We start from the raw sequence: 18,287 nt of genomic DNA on the forward strand, positions 1-18,287 counted from the left end.
TTAATAGTACCATGTTAGTTGTTTATTTAATGAAATAATAAAATAAAATAATTTAAAAGATCTGATTGGTTAATGTAAATTTTTTTTATACCGGTACTGTATAGGTGATTAATTCAAATAAAAAAGCAAAGAAAAACTTTATTCTTATGTCAAATGTAAGGCGTCATTCGTAGCCCATTATCACTACAGAATTTTAGGATTCGTGTACCTGTATTTTCATTTTTATCTCAATTAAAAAATGTCATTGTTTTTAATTTGTTTCCTGTTTTCAAAGATTTATATACGAAATACTGAGAATGTTTTTTTTTTTCCTTTTTGTATTAATTTTTTTAAATAAAAAACATTAAAAACAATGTGACATTTTTGTAATTATGTAAGTAAAAACCCGAGAAACGAAAGAAAATGTTTTCCCGTTTTCGGCTTCAGCACAGTTGAAAATGAAACGGAATACGGCAAAAAGAAAAAAGAGTAACCCCAAAAAGTTGAAACATAGATATAAATAATCTGAGAATCTGTTATTCCCCGTGGACGGGCTTTTGTAGCTATTATGAGGCACAAAAAACTGTACTCTTTATCTACGCCCGACAAGATTATTGCCAATATTAAAACTGGTTAGTCTTTTCGCTCATGTTTAACTATAGATGATTTTTCCGGCATTATTTAATTTAATCTACCAACACACTACATACATATATGCAAAATCATTCAGAAATGGAACCGGTATTTTTCGAAAATTACATTTTATCCTTAGTAGTTTCATTACTTTTCTAATAACTCCTAAACATTTTTAAATCATCGCAGAAGATATATTTGTTCAAGCTTTTTTTAAAAAATTATAATACAACGATTTTCGGGACTTTTTACCAGTCTATTAGTTTTAATATGAGAAATGAAGTATAACAAGTTTTAATAAGTGGGGGTGCATGTCTTGCTCTTCTAATCTTAATAAAAGATAGAGCAAGTTCTAATTCGGGCTTAAAAGAAACAAGTTCGTATTTTTAGAATTTATCTCCATCTTTGTCGGGTTTGAGTAAAAATGTGGTAAATGTCATTTTTTTATAATTTTAATTTATTTATATTTTAAATTTTAAGTTAGATATTAATCTATTAATTATATATTAATTCAAATAATATATAAAAACTAATAAATAAAACAATTTAAAAATAAAAACTTGAGCATTAAATTATATTTTTAAGTTAAATGCATATTTTAAAATCTGTTATTTTACTATTGTTATAATTTAAATTATTTAATTATTGGAGTATATCATTTTTAATTATTATAAAGTATTAAATCTAACACAGAGAGAGAGAGAGAGAAAGAAACAAACTTATAATAAAACAAAATCCAGTGGGACGGGCACGTGGCGTGTCGAGGTATTACAATCCGATTCTCCATGTTTAAAAAAACAATCCAAACCTAAACTTTGATCAAAGTAGGTTTTCTACCATTAAAGTCGGGTTTGAGTTGGACATGTATCCGTGAGTTCAGATTTTATAGTCATGCTTAATCTTGTTAATGAAACAAAGGTTATAACACCGATTATTTTACCAACTCTTGTTTTAAGTTATTTTAATGAATTACAAGAGAAATTTAAATTTTATTTCTTGGAAAATGTAATAAATGAATATTCAGTGATTTTTATGTAAGTCTTGACAGAAGATTCTACTGAAATCAAAACTGTATTACGAATTAATAGAGTAGGAATTCACTGTTAAAGTGGGTAAATAATCAGAAAATTCCTGAAATTAATTATGACTAATATTTGTTAATTTAGTTAAGTCTCTAGAATTGATTTGTTTTGTTAAGAACCATTCATTTAAAATAATGATACTTTATCCAATTCTCAGTAGTATTCAAGTTTATAAGTTGAGAAAGTTTCTTTGAGCCAATCTTTTTAATTCCTGAATATCTCTAATTATCTTGGGGAATCACTTAGTTATTTAGTTTTGAGTTATTTTGACCCAAAGAGAATGAGATATTTTGAGAATGTTTAGTAGTGGTTAAAACGAGTTTAAGATTTAAAGAACTCTCATTTCCATTCATTTTATTTACCACCAAGAAACCCCACTCTTCCCCGTATCCAAACTCTCTTTTCTCTCGTCCCCTCATAAACATTTTCATTACTCTCAAAGTTTGATTTTGATTCTCAAGAGTATATTTTTCTCCCCCACAAGCCAAAAGAAATTGTATGTACTTTATTTTTATTTAATCCAACACAAACGCAAGTCTTTCTTGTAAGTTAGGCGATCTTCTTGTCTCCTTTTTGTTTGATGTTATTGTTATTGTAAATCTTTCACTTAGATTATATTTAATCATTTTTGTTAAAGGCAAGATACACCTTAGTTTGTTCTTTGTCAAGAATGGAGTACAAGTTCTATAGCTGCAAAACTGCTAAACAAATGTGGGAAGTCATTAAGGTAACTCATGAGAGTATTGAAGATGTTAGACTCAAATGAATTACTACTCTTTAGAGATACTATGAGTTGTTATCTATAAAGGAGAATGAAGTCATTTATGAGATGTTTAAAATATTTCAAACTATTCTCAATGGGCTAAAATCCATGGGAACTGAGTTCTCCAAAACTTAAAACAATTTCAAGATCTTGGATAGTCTTTCAAAGATTTGGGAAATTAAAGCCACCACTATGTCAAAAGCTTGTGACCTTAAAACTATTACACTAGATGAACTCTTAGGAGTCATGAGAGTTCATAAAGTTCATCTAAATAATAAGGATCATCTGAAAGCTAATGATTTTATAACTTTAAGGACTAGTGAAACCATCAAGAAGAAGGATAAGGGCAAATATTTAAAGATTGAGTCTAAGCATAATAATTCAGACCAAAGTTTTGAAAACTCCATGGATGATGAGATATCTCTCATGTCCAAGAAGTTTAAGAACATGCTCAAAGAAAAGGAAGACTTAGGAGCTTCTACAAAAAGAATGCTAAGTTCAAAAGACCTTTCCAAGAAGAAAGTAAAGAGGTTATTTGTTATGAGTGTAAGAAGCATGAACATATGAAGGTTGAATGTCCAACACTCAGAAAGTGCTAGACCAGCAAGAAGAAGGCCAAGAAGAGTCTAATGTCTTACTTATTAATTTGTCGTATATTATTTTATTAATATATTTACTTAAATGTATCGTCTTTCATATGAAAAGGTATCTCTCACATTTAATATTTTTCAATGATTATAAAAAAGGGATTAATAAATCATGCATGGAATAGTGAGACAATGAGAGATGTTGTTGAATCAAAATTGAATGATCTGTCATATCTTCTATCATGTTTTTTCATCTTACCAACCACATTTTCAAATAACAAAACCAACTTTTCCCCATTACTCTAAAACACTTAACCACTCTCACATACACTCTCCTCTCTTAAAGAACCTTAAGACTTTCTCTCTTAACCTCTTCTCAACTTCTCATAGAAATGACACCCAAACCACAACCCACTCGCAGAAGCAAGGTCCGGGGAATACCTAGAGCCTTCCTTCCTCACTAGAAAATATGTAGACCTAACCCAATCGATGGATAATGGATTTCCTATCTAGCATTACCTTGATAAGGTAGGGTGGTCCAACTTTACATAACTATGGTACAACTGGTATCTTGCACCTTATTCATGTTTTTGGGCATCTGTAGTGGCCAACGATAATGTCATTGTTGGACTGGTCAATGGCTTGGAGGTTAAGATCACTCTAAATTTGATCACTAACCTTTTGAGATGCAAGGGGGACAAGATGACCTACTCTAATGATTGGGAGCAAGTCATTACCAAGGAAATTGTGGATGTCATGCTCTATCCCTCGAAATGTCCATTTGACAAGGTGAAGTTGAAGAATTTCATCCATGCAACAAACACGAAGTCTTTGTGTAGGTTGTTGCATAATTTTTTGTTCAACACGTTTATCCATCAGTCTAGCTCCAGGAATAATGTTTTTGATGTTCATAGATTCTACCTCTATCATCTCTGTCTTGGAGTTGTTGTGAATCTACCCAGTCTAACATTCAACCACTAGAAGACCTATCTCGGCTAGAGAGATCAAGAATGGAGCAATAGGACATTCATTCCCTATGGATGCTCTTCACAAAAGTCATTAAGTTTGTCAATGTCGATACCAACAACTTTGAGCAAGGAAAAAAGGTGATAGAGATCGATCTCACCACTTGAGAATAGGTCAGGCCAGACTTTGAATATATAGGTTAAACATGTTTAGCAAAATTAAAGTATAAACTTGACCTATTATTTATCATAGAATTTTTTTATAGGTCTAGCGTATCCTTTTTAAAGCCTAGCCTGACATATTAACCTTTTTAAAAACCTATTTAAATTATTAATATTAATTAGGTCAATAAACATAATTTTTAAAAATCAACAAAATTATTTTTAAAACATAATTTACTCAATATTTTTAAAATTTAAATTTTAAAAGAAATATAGGAGAAAAAATGAATCATTTTCTATTGAAGAAACAATTCATGTGTAACCATATATATTAATGTACTTCATGCACAGGTCATAAACTTATAAATCTATAATGAAAAAAATAATTGTATAAAAAATATTTTAAATATTGATAATTTATTTTTGATTTATAATTTATTTGTTTATTATATTTTTAATAATATATATTAATTTTTTTATTAAATTATATAAATAAATAAGTTGATCTATTAGGCCTAACAAACTTTTTTATAAGCTTAAGCTTGATTTTTTTTATATAAATAGATTTTTTTAAAAGTCTAAACTTTGCCTTTTTATTAAATAGGTCAAGCTAGGCCAAACTTTAAAGAGACCAGACCATAGGTCCCCATTTAAGGCCTAGCCTATTCCCATCCCTATTCACCACCCTCAAGTTTATGAGAATTGCTCACTTTTTTCCTAGACTGAAAAGGAAGGAAGGTGAAGTGAAGACTAAACAAGGTTTTGAGTCCCTACTCAAGAAACCCACTATTGACAAACGTTCTTTTTGTGGCCCTCCACTAACCCAAACAGCCCAAACACCTATACCTTCTCCATCACCAAAAACAAAAGCCCTTCCATCTCACCAAATTTTATCATCCATGACTCATCATTTGATTTAGATGATAAGCCCCTCTCCTTTCATCTCACTTGCCCTTAGCCAACTAACCCACTAGATCCTTCATCTAAAGCTCCTCTACCACAATAAACAAAGAAGCATTGTCTTGTTTGTGGACTACCTAAGCACAAGACAAAGTGTGGGGGAAGTTATTACTTGAAACACGCCAAGAACCTTTCTCAATAAGAAGCATAGAAATAGGCTGAGCTAGCCATTGAAAACGATAGAATGCTTCAGGAAGCCCTTCAATTATCTACTAACATTGCAGTAGTAGTTGTGTATCCATCCTCATCACTCTTAGAGAGTCTTTGTTCAACACAAACAAGAGTGCCTATTATCGACAAGAGTCTTCGACCAACCCAAACCAAAGTGTTTGTTGTTGGTAAGAATTTTTGTCCTACTTAGATTAGAAAGTCTTTTGTAGAAGAAAGTTTGTGTCCAATACAAATAGGAGCGTCTGTTATTGCGAACCAAACTACTAAAGCCACCCCACAAGTCCAATCAACATCCCCTACATCGACTACTGGAACAACCAATGACATTACCCGATCATCTACTAAGTCAAGTGCAATTGAGGTTGAACCTTTAAGCATGGCTACCTTATTGGTGGAACCAGACTTAAGATGGCCAAAGGACTTTGCCTGAACCATTTCACCAAGTGAAATTGTAGAAGCATCCAATTTTGAATATGATGATTTAGAGCAATTGATGCAACAACTCACAGATGAATAGGATGACTTTGATTAACCTCTTGTAAGTGATTATTTGCTGAGATCGTCTTAGTTAAATATAGAAGAGTAGCTGCATATTTGCTATCAGGAAGAGTGCTCCATTATCTTCTATCGTTGCATTGAAGAAGTGCTTGAGGTGAAGCTCCTTGATCTGTTTGGTCTGCATCATCTAGATGATCAAGCCATGGAACTCATCAAGCAACAACACTTAGATTTCCCTCTTCTGATTACGCGCCTCGACGACTTTTCCAGATCCAACCTTGGACAAAATTCTTTCAAAATGAGTCCCTATTCAAGATTGTCCAACACTTAGACTATAAAGGGAAAGAATGCAAGGTTGAATACATCAAGGATACGAGGTATTTGCATTATGCTAAGGCACATCAATTTGTGATGCCTCCAACATGAACAAAAATTACCCCATCATCACAATGGGTCACGGTATCTTGCAAACTCCAATCCCTCCAACCACTTGCCCTTTTCAGTATCAAAACTAAAATCTATAGTCAACATTCTAGTATCAACAACCCAACAGTCCATCCATCAATAACATCGCTTGTTGAAGTCAACTTTGATGAGGTGTCCTTGGACTAGTTTTTTGTTCCCGACTTTTATTGGTGCTAAAAGGGGGAGTACAATTTTTAGTTTTTGAATTTTTTTAAACTATTGTTTTAGGCTTTTCCATACTTCAAAAACTATTGCTTTATCCCAAGGGAGTTTATTTTATGAAGTTTATACATATATTCTCTAACTGATATACTTTTGCTATGATGTTTATACATGAATTTTTCTGATATACATAGTTTGATAAAATGCATGAATACTCATATATATGCTTTGATTAAGCTCTGAATGGCTATAATAAAAATGGACATATAATTTGTCTGAACATATCAAGAATATTTATTTTATATATATATATATATATATATATATATATATATATATATATGTGCTATGATAAGAAACATTCTTTTGATAAATTGAAATCAACTAAGATCTATCGTGCTTAAAATTTTCTCTTTTCAAAAATGTGTTTATCATTTTCAAAGAGGAGAAGGTTGTTAACTCAAAATATTATCCTGGATCCCTCAAGATATAAGTTTTAACGATAAAAAAACTCAGACGTTTTTCAAGAGAATTTTTTTTAGATCAAACTATAAGACGAGTAGTGTAACGACCCGCCATGGTCTCTACACTTAGTGGAATCGCACTACTACTAGTGAACTAAGAAAAATATTAAATTGGATAACTCATACATACAGGTATAGATAAGAATAAAAATAACCAAATTCTTTAAATACAAAATAAAATGACATATATGTACAGTCATCCCAAAAATAATATTTTCTAGTGCCGGTCAAACAGACAAAAATCGCTACCCAAAATGGTAACCCTAACACGAGGATCAAACTCCCCGTCTCGCAGCGGTCACCTCGACTCCAAGCTAGCCCTGACCTGCTCCCATACCAAGTATGATCATCGCAGTTCCACCACATGGAAACAGAAGGGTAAGCTAGAATTCACAAATGAATCATAATAATCTATACTACACAATCGTATTCATAGAGTCACACCATACACTCTATCCAATACTACTCATGCATAAAATACAATCCACCAATCATGAAGTCAAACACCACACTTCATCATATTAATAATCATGCAATAAATACATCTCATGACAGATATCAATGCATATCAATCATCTAATGCGTCGTCACACATACACCTAGGAGATCTTCATAACAATAGAGCTGTATAAGTGACATTCCATCTTACCGAAACCACCCCAACTGTTTTCACGCCCAAAGCGCCCGCTCGGTCACAGCTAAACAGGATATAATCCTCCCTCGGGTTTACTCGGATGATGTCACTTACACACTTGGAAGTCCAGATCCACCGTCAGGTATAGCACAGCTGGGTACGGGTTTACCACGACCTTGGCATGCATTAACCAAGTCAATTGTGGAGTTCACCCACCGACTATCCGCAAGGATCCACGCACCTTCCCGAGTACTTGGTTAAGGGAATAACCCTCGACCTCATACCCCGCTCCAACACTAGCTAAGGACTTAGAGGAGACTCACCCAACCCAGTGGCCTATCTGAGCACCACTCTCCCAAATCTAGTGGCCTCCCAGAGCACCACTCTCATATATCAGTGGCCTATCCAAGCACCACTCTCAAGAGACTCTATGTGAGCTCTTCCAGTTCGAAAATATTTTTCCTCTCCTCAAGTCCTAGGCTAGACTCATGCCATAGGCATCACATGCAATCATGCATCATACATCATAATGGTCTGCCCACCATCATGATCAACAATCATACACATGTCATAAGACATCACATGCAATAATGCATCATACATCATAATGGTCTGCCCACCATCATGATCAACAATCATACACATGTCATAAGACATCACATGCAATAATGCATCATACATCATAATGGTCTGCCCACCATTATGATCAACAATCATACACATGTCATAAGACATCACATGCAATAATGCATCATACATCATAATGGTCTGCCCACCATTATGATCAACAATCATACTCATATGAACATATACGCATGTCATATCATATTCAAACATTCATACGTATCATCACAAAGCATACATATGAATCACACCTCACTATACATCATATATCATACATACATGATCTAAAACTTCAACTTTAAACATGCATAAGCATCAATTCATTCATAAACTTATTCACGCTCAGCGTAGCCTGAGCTCGCCCAGCCTAATCCCAGCCTGAGAGTCCCAAGACTCATCCACGCCTAGCGCATTCAACCTGCGCCCGGCCTAAATTCCAATAACAGAGTTCACAAACTCTCATCCACACCAACAAATCCAGCCACATGCAAACACAAAATACAATGCATAGGCTCCATACAACTTAAATAAACCTAGAATCAACATGCACCCATCTGATGCATCAAATTCACCAGAAACCCCATTTTTTTCCAAGACTTTGAACAATTAGCGAATTCTCCGATCCAGCCATGGATCCTCAACTTTCATGCATCAATTGAGTTTCTAAACTCACATGCAACTTAAATAACAAACATTCTAGCTTCCCTTACCTGAAGATTGGCTCAGATAGCCAAAGACTGAACAAAAGTAGAATGTCCCCTCTAGGCTTGTAGACCCCTAAAATTGTCCGGGTCGGAAATAAGACTCAAAGACTCTCGAAGACCGAAGGAAAGTCAGCCGGAAGGACTCCTGGAAGACCCTATGATGATTCTTTGTAGGTCTAGAAGTCTTAGAGTAGCTTAGAATAAGGGTGTGCGAGGATTGGAGCTCAATACACCCTCCCAGAGGTTCAGTACGTGTTAAGTCTCAATTTTACCTCTTTTTGGATGAGACTTATTGAACAAATTCCACTCATCCTTTGAACCATTGCAATATAATTGTTCTCTTTTTGGTTCATTTTGTGTGCAGATATAACTAACCCAAATTCATCTAACAATACCTTAATCCACCTCATTTTTTGTGCAGGTATTGAGGAAGAGTGGAAAGTTGAAGACTCTTAGGATTGGAAATCTAAGAAGCTAAGGAGCAGAGAAGAGGTTCTGCGCCGGGCGCAAGGTGATCCGCGCCAGGCGAGCAAAGCAGAGTATTTCGTCTCTGGGAGCCATTGCGCCGGGCGTAATGTGAATTGCGCCGGGCTTGTCCTAAGGCAGAGAGTATCTGGAAGGCCCCGCGCCGGGCGCGAAGACTTATGCGCCGGGCGCGAAACCCTAATCTGACTCCCCAAGCTCGTATTTGAAGCCATTTTCGGGGGAGAAACCCCCATTCACACATTGGGCGCGTTTTGGGAGCTGTGGAAGGGATTCCCGGAGCTTGGAGCCGTTCGTGTGTGGGTCTTTCCTTCGGTTCTTCATTTCTCCCTTCATCTCTATTTTGTATTTACCCTCTTTGTTGAGTGGTTTCACCCATTTTTGTGGGGTTAGATGTAACCAACGAATTCTATTGTAATCCTTACGGTTTTTATGATATATATACATGTTGTTTCATTCATTGTTGTTTATGTTTCTATTCTTAATGCTTGCTTTGGATTTAATCTCATTGCATGATATAGGTTCCATTGGGTATTGGAAAATAACCCTTGAAACTAGCTCTGAAACAAATGCCTAGTGGGAAATGTATCTAGGAATGGAGCTTAGCCCATTAGTAGTCTTAAACCCTAGCCCGTAATGCGGATGTAGATATTGGGTACTCAAGGGATTGATATTCAATATCCACATCTAGGCTCTTGCTCTAAGGGATTAGGTTTGAGTAAACTATTGGGTTGACTAAGCAATGAATTTAACAAGAGATTAAGGATTCATTAGTTTGACGTTTGGTGAAATCTGACCCCACAATCTCACAAAACCATAAAATCATTTCTACCCTTTCCACTCACAAACCAATATTTATTTACAGCTTTCATTCCAATAGTCTTAACTTTGAATTCACATGACAAATTATGAAATTGGAATTATTTTTTAGTCACGAATAGTCAATAAATGCTTATTTTACCTTCTAATCCCTGTGGATACGATATTTTTACTACTTGAACGGCCGGTATACTTGCCGTGTTTGAGACCGTTGATAGAATTAAACTAAATTTCAATTATAACAAAAGTACTTCAACGGAAATCTCAACAAGTTTTTGGCGCCGTTGCCGGGGATTAGAATGGCGATTTAGTATTTATAGCTATTTGTGATTTAATCCTTTATTGTTTTTGTTATTTTTTGTTAGCAATGAATTGATGAAGCTAACTTGTGTACTCTAGTCTTCAGCTTTCTCTTTTATGCAAGGTACTGTTCAAATTAGAATGACCAATCCTTCTGAGCCGTTGTTGAGCAATCATTAGGTTGAACACAGGGCAAAGGGGAACAAGAGCAACAGGAGGAGAAGGAGAGTAGAGCACTTCAATTTGGTCACCGTCAGGCTCGGGACAGTAAACAAGCGCTTCCTGGGAGGCAACCCAGAGATCTGAACTGTGTTTTTATCTGTTTTTTTTTTTTTCAGTTGCTTATGTTTTCAGCTTTGCTTGTTTATGATTGAGTTAGAATTGTATGTTATACTTGTTTCTGGGACTTGTTTTGTGATTGTGCATAGTCTATGATATGTATGTTGTATTATATTATATGTGTTTTGTGTTAGGTATTAATTGTGTGACTCTTGCTTGAGTGGGTTAATATAGATCAGAATATGTTAAGAGTGTGAGGAGTGGAAAATCTAGGTAAAAGCTTCACAGAGTTAATCACGCCGGGCAAGACTTAGCCACGCCCAGCGCACCTAGAGTAAATTGGCCTCTGCCAAGACCCACGCCGGGCGCAATTCCTATTGCGCCCGGCCCAGCCTTCATTAAAACCCCTAGAACGACCAAGCCCGGCGCATTTATTGGGGGTGCCAGGCACATTAAATACTGTAAGGTCTGAGCCTTAAATACGCCGGGCGCGAATCTGTCCAAGCCCGGCGCATTGAATGCTTGCACGTTGTAACCCTAGATAAGCCCGGCGCGAAATGGCAGAGCCCGGCGCGACACCAGAAAGGGAAACCTTTGGGCTTCTACTGATATGGCGCCCGGCGTGGGTAATTTCACGCCCGGCGCGACCCTGCAGATGCCTTAACCTCTCAACTTCCTCTCCCACGTTCCCACTCACTCTCAGCCTCTCAACTCCATTCCCTTCTCTCTCAACCTCCCACTTCACATTCTCAACTCTCAAATCACATTTCCCTCACTCAACTCAGTCTCACAACCCTTTTCTCCGTACTCCACCTCAAGGGCACGCAGCTTCTTTTCTTCTCAAGTGCACGCGGCTTTCCTTCTTCCTCCACGCACTCCACCTCCAGTAGGTTCACACTCAACATTTTCTTGTCTGGTCTTGCAGTTTTCCTTCTTCTTTTTGGGATTTTGGGGTGTTGTTAAGGGTGCAATCACGCCAGGCGCGGTGCCTTCGGCTGAAGCTGCGAAACGGCCCGTTCAAATTCCAGAACGGCCCGTTTTGGACTTTGGAACGGCCTGTTCCATGTCCAGAACGGCCCGTTTCGGAATTTGGAACCGACCGTTCCAATTCCAGAACGGCCGTTTCGAATTTAAGAACGGCCCGTTCTGATCTTGGAACAGCCCGTTCTGGCCACTTTTCTAAAAACGCTTACTTGCGCCCGGCGCAATTTATTTTTGCGCCCAGCGCAGTTGGTTCCAGAGAGTCCTCCCTACTCTCTGCGCCCGGCGCAATTATGTTTTGCGCCCAGCGCACGCGCTTCCAGAGAGTTTTCTGCACTCTCTGCGCCAGGCGCATGAACTCCTAAGCCCGGCGCAATTCCCCTCTGAAACCCATATTTTGGTTGTTTTTAGTTCCGTTTTAAATTCCATTTCCAGTCTAGGGCTAGTTTCCTTTTCGGTAAATTGCACTGGTCATCCTTATATATTTTTATGCTCATGTCTGTCTGCCTGGGATTTCTATTGTTTATTTTCTGCAGATGGCCTCTTCTAGCAAACGCCCGCGCCAAAGCAAATCTGGGCAAACTCCGCGCAAACCGACTCGGCCTTATTCTGATCTCTTCCTCACCGAGCGCAACGAGAAGCACTTTGAGTCAGTTAGTGCGAAGAAGTTCATTCTTGAGAGGAGAGTCGAGTTAGAGCCAGGTGAGGCCCCTGAGTTTCAGGCCGAGCTACGCCGACGCCGATGGGGAACGCTCGGTTCTTACCCACTCCCGGCCAACATAGCAGTAGTCAAGGAGTTCTACGCCAATGCCCTGCGATTGGAGGAGGGCATTGCGCCATTTGTTAGCTATGTTAGGGGTGTGCGAGTCCCCTATGACGCCCAGACGATTAATCAATTTTTGGGGACTGCGCTGAGGGATGATGAGGAGTCAGAGTATAGCAACTACACCATGGAGACGATGGACCCCGCTCTAGTAGAGGCTGCTATCTGCGTACCTGGACGTGGGTTCCACAGGAACCGATCTCAGTTGCCTCTCCACGTGAAGCGCCGGGACCTTCTTCCAGTGGTCAGGATCTGGTCAGCCTTGGTGCATGCCAACATTCTCCCGTGCTCCCATGTATCTGACCTGCACTGGTCTCGGTCCATGCTCATGTATTGCATTATGACTCAGAGAACCGTGGACCTGGGCGGCATTATCTGTATGGAGATCGCTGGCTGCGCCAACTCCGCACCTGGCTCAGCACTAGGACACCCATCCCTCATCACCCAGTTATGCCAGTTGGCAGGGGTGGATGTCCACTCGCCACCATTTGAGGGTCCTGGCAGGGCCATTGACAGCAGATACATCTCTGCCTATTGCCAGGACCGCGCGCCACCAGCAGCCCCTGCCCCCGAGCCTATTCATATTGCTGGGCCCCAGGAGGACGTACCCATGGATGATGCTGCTGCCTCAGACCCTCCACTCACTATCCATCAGCGTTTTGACGCCTTGGAGGGTCGCATGGCCACATTCATGCAGCGCCAGGAGGACCGCCTGGATACTTTCATGCAAAGGCACGAGGGCCAGATGGCATCACTCCACCGTGGACAGACTTTCATGTTTGATGCCTTCAGGAGATTCACACTCCACTCTGCCCCTGATTACCAGTTCCCCACCACCGCTGACTATCATGCTTACACGGGGTGGCCTGGGGACCAGGCTCCTTTCTTTGGGGGGGGGTGGAGCTTCCGAGGATGCTGGAGGTGCTGCTGAGGAGGGTGGAGCTGACCCCGGAGCTGCGGATGATGACCAGGCCCATGATGATGCAGATGGAGCTGGCCTTGGACCATTTTAGTTTTATTATTTGTTGTCATTTAATTTTTCTGTTTTTCAGTTGTAGTTATTTAACTGTTTTAGTCCCAGAACCTTATTTTATATATCCATTTCTTTTTGGTGATTACTTTGTTGGTTCTTTTTGTGAATATTCTGCTTTAGCATGGTTTTTGATCTTGTTGATACTTGCTTTGCTTGTGGTTGATTCTGGATTGTAGTTTGCTTGATGTTTATAGTGTTTGTACCCTGGACATTTTCAAGTCACATTAGATCTTTAGTTCATGACTAGTTGCATACGGGTTTCAATGTTGATCATAGAACTGAGCTGAGCTTGATAGTTTGTGGATGCATAGCCGGGTGAGGTTTGAGCCTAAACACTGATGAGTGAACTACGCTTAGGTTGCATGATAGACTTTGCTTGAGTTTCCCTGGTGGTTTGCTTATGTTATGCACTTATATGATCAAGGCATTCACACTTCCATATTTTGTTAACCATCTAAGCCAAAAAGCCATATCCATTTTCCACTTGACCCATACCTTCCTAAGCCTAAACACCATACCTTCCACTTGTCCCAAACCATGAAAAATTAACCATAACCCTTGCTTTGGTTAAGAGAGCAAACTGAAGACATCAAATAAGTTTGGGGGAGTTGAAGAATGGGAAATTTTGGGAAGAAGAAAGTATGTGGTCAGCCATTCAAAAAAAAAAAAAAAAAAAAAAAGAGAGAAAAACAAAGCAAAACAAAAACAAAAATATTAAGATGCAAAAATGTAAATATGCATCTCATAAAGGCTAATGGCTTGGATCCGGTTAGGGGCATGTGCTTAATTGTTGTAATGGGGTATGGAGAGGGACATCATTGAAAAATCTTATTTGCTCTCTTAAGCTATAGCACCTTTAATCCTTGAAAAACCATAAAACTGCTACCGCTTGACCCTGCTTGACCCAGATTGCCCTAATAAAGACCTTGTGATAAGTGTCTGCATTTATTTTACCACTGGTTTCATTTGGAAACGAAGAGCAAAGTTGAATTATGTGGCGTGAGTAGTAGACTAGAGAGAAACACTCACCCTGATACACTAGTGTGCATAGAGAGAAACATTTTCCTAGTGAGGATGCATACACAGATAGTCATTACTCCTCTCAGCTCTTTGATCTCTTTTGAAACCTTTGTTTGCACCTTGTCATGTTCTATTGCAATAATTGTGATTGGAAATTCATCTGAGGTTCATGCTTGCGAAAAAAAAGATACAAGTAAACTAGGATGTAGAAATTGACTCACTTGCATTGCTTGTTATCTGCTAGATTAATTACCTTTTGCTTGAGGACAAGCAAGGTTCTAAGTTTGGGGGAGTTGTTAAGTCTCAATTTTACCTCTTTTTGGATGAGACTTATTGAACAAATTCCACTCATCCTTTGAACCATTGCAATATAATTGTTCTCTTTTTGGTTCATTTTGTGTGCAGATATAACTAACCCAAATTCATCTAACAATACCTTAATCCACCTCATTTTTTGTGCAGGTATTGAGGAAGAGTGGAAAGTTGAAGACTCTTAGGATTGGAAATCTAAGAAGCTAAGGAGCAGAGAAGAGGTTCTGCGCCGGGCGCAAGGTGATCCGCGCCAGGCGAGCAAAGCAGAGTATTTCGTCTCTGGGAGCCATTGCGCCGGGCGTAATGTGAATTGCGCTGGGCTTGTCCTAAGGCAGAGAGTATCTGGAAGGCCCCGCGCCGGGCGCGAAGACTTATGCGCCGGGCGCGAAACCCTAATCTGACTCCCCAAGCTCGTATTTGAAGCCATTTTCGGGGGAGAAACCCCCATTCACACATTGGGCGCGTTTTGGGAGCTGTAGAAGGGATTCCCGGAGCTTGGAGCCGTTCGTGTGTGGGTCTTTCCTTCGGTTCTTCATTTCTCCCTTCATCTCTATTTTGTATTTACCCTCTTTGTTGAGTGGTTTCACCCATTTTTGTGGGGTTAGATGTAACCAACGAATTCTATTGTAATCCTTACGGTTTTTATGATATATATACATGTTGTTTCATTCATTGTTGTTTATGTTTCTATTCTTAATGCTTGCTTTGGATTTAATCTCATTGCATGATATAGGTTCCATTGAGTATTGGAAAATAACCCTTGAAACTAGCTCTGAAACAAATGCCTAGTGGGAAATGTATCTAGGAATGGAGCTTAGCCCATTAGTAGTCTTAAACCCTAGCCCGTAATGCGGATGTAGATATTGGGTACTCAAGGGATTGATATTCAATATCCACATCTAGGCTCTTGCTCTAAGGGATTAGGTTTGAGTAAACTATTGGGTTGACTAAGCAATGAATTTAACAAGAGATTAAGGATTCATTAGTTTGACGTTTGGTGAAATCTGACCCCACAATCTCACAAAACCATAAAATCATTTCTACCCTTTCCACTCACAAACCAATATTTATTTACAGCTTTCATTCCAATAGTCTTAACTTTGAATTCACATGACAAATTATGAAATTGGAATTATTTTTTAGTCACGAATAGTCAATAAATGCTTATTTTACCTTCTAATCCCTGTGGATACAATATTTTTACTACTTGAACGGCCGGTATACTTGCCGTGTTTGAGACCGTTGATAGAATTAAACTAAATTTCAATTATAACAAAAGTACTTCAACGGAAATCTCAACAGTACGGCCGTACTGAGCCATTTGAACTGCAATACGGCCGTAGTGAACTCAATACGGCCGTACTGAAGTTTTTGAACTTCAGTACGGCCGTACCAAATTCAATACGGCCGTACTGTAGTTCAAAAAACTTCAGTACGGGCCGTACCAAATTCAATACGGCCGTACTGTAGTTCAAAAACTCAGTACGGGCCGTATTGACCTCCCAGGCCGTATTGCGCCTCAATCCTATAAATAGGACGCCATTTGCACGTCCTTCCACACTTTTTACACATTCCTCAACTCTCCTACTGAGTATTCTTGGGTTTTTGAGCTTTTCTCTGCCCTAGATATCTCTCCGGGAGCCGATTCGACGAAGTTCTTGAGTCATGAGCCATTAGCTTGAGATTCGAACAAGTCGAAGGGAAATCTCTTTGATTTCCATAGTAAAAATTTGTCTTTAGGGGAAAGGAGCGAGCGGACGTGTAGTGGGAAGGAGCGCCAAAAAGCCTCCTAACGTTGTTCTGATATATATAAAAGCCCGCTTCGGAGGTTTCTTTCTAAATCCTTTCTTTTACCGCTTTTATTGATTTTTGATTGTCGCATTGCATGTTTAGAGCTTTCATCATGTAAATATTTTATCTATAATCGTTTCTAATAAATAGGGGTAATCTAGTAATTTTACATTGTTATTTATGAAATAATCCGTCATAGGGAACCCGAAAGGGGCGTTGTGGGGTGCTAACACCTTCCTCGCACGTAATCGACTCCCTTACCCGACTCTGGTTGTAATGGCCAAGGTTGATTTATGAAAATCAATTGCCTTATATCTTTTTCCAATGTTTTGAGTAAAATATTGGTGGCGACTCCAAGAACCCTTCTTTTTACGAAAACCACTAATCCATGGAGGGTCCCGCTTGGGATTAACATGGATTGGTGAGAGTCATTTAAATAAAATTGTTAGCTCGATGAGGTCTCAGTTTGAGAATAAGTCGTTCTAACAAACCAACATTTTCCAAAACTTTAAAAAGAGTCCAACCATCGTCGCGAATGCCAACGTCCGTTTCGGCGGGTGGCGACAGATGGCGACTCCACTGGGGAAGCCTCGAGAGTCAGTCCCATTTAGCGATGGATTGTTTCTAAAATAATAGTTTAAAATTACTTCATTACCCCTCGCTTGTATGATAACATGTTTTTCCTAGTTGGCTTCAATAACTGTTGGATGTTTAAAATTTTTGCAATTGTTTGAAATATAAACTGCCCACGAACCTTTGCACACAACAGTTCCCTCTATACCCGGGGGCATGAGTGGAAAGCCATAGGGAGTGAATGTTAGTACGACCGGTTGTCGAATGGGTCTATAGGTACCCGTAGACCGTTGTTAGAAAGCATCACTCAAGGTGATAACCATGAACTCAAGTCCGACAGTGCGTTGGAACTTTCCATCGACTTACGACGAGAGGAATTGGGTCCCTATAATGGGGGCACCTTGGGGGCCTCAGACCAGTGAGAACAGTTAGAACCTCCTTGAATATGCACTTTTCTGCAGGATACCCCTACCTCGTGATTCGCTCGTGACTGTTCGTGGATGAGTGAATTGTTTGTGCATCGTTTATGTGACATTGTTTGAGCATACATTGCATTCTTTAAACATACAACATTCCCTTTTTTAAAAAAAAAAATAATAATAAATAATAAGAATAAATAGGAATAAGAATCTTCCCTTACATGGTGTTAACATCTACCTTCATCACATTCATATAGGTAGTTTCCATTTTCACCCAAAAAAAAAATAATAAATAAATACAAAAACAAAAAACTCAAGAAAAAGAAAAAAGGGTTATTTATCCAAACCAAGCGATATCATGCATCATCTTAGGAACATCCTAAAAACATGATAATGCTTAGTTGAATAAACACAATGCATGCATATTCAACGCCATCATCTCATATCATGCATTCTTATCAAAGATCATGGAGGGATCTAGGTTTGCATTTCATACATCTCTCCTAGTAATTTATTAATAACATTAATAAAAAGAAAGGAT

Source organism: Cajanus cajan, chromosome 1, assembly GCF_000230855.2.
Source record: "Cajanus cajan strain Asha chromosome 1, NIPB_CcT2T_4, whole genome shotgun sequence".
NCBI lineage: Eukaryota > Viridiplantae > Streptophyta > Magnoliopsida > Fabales > Fabaceae > Cajanus > Cajanus cajan.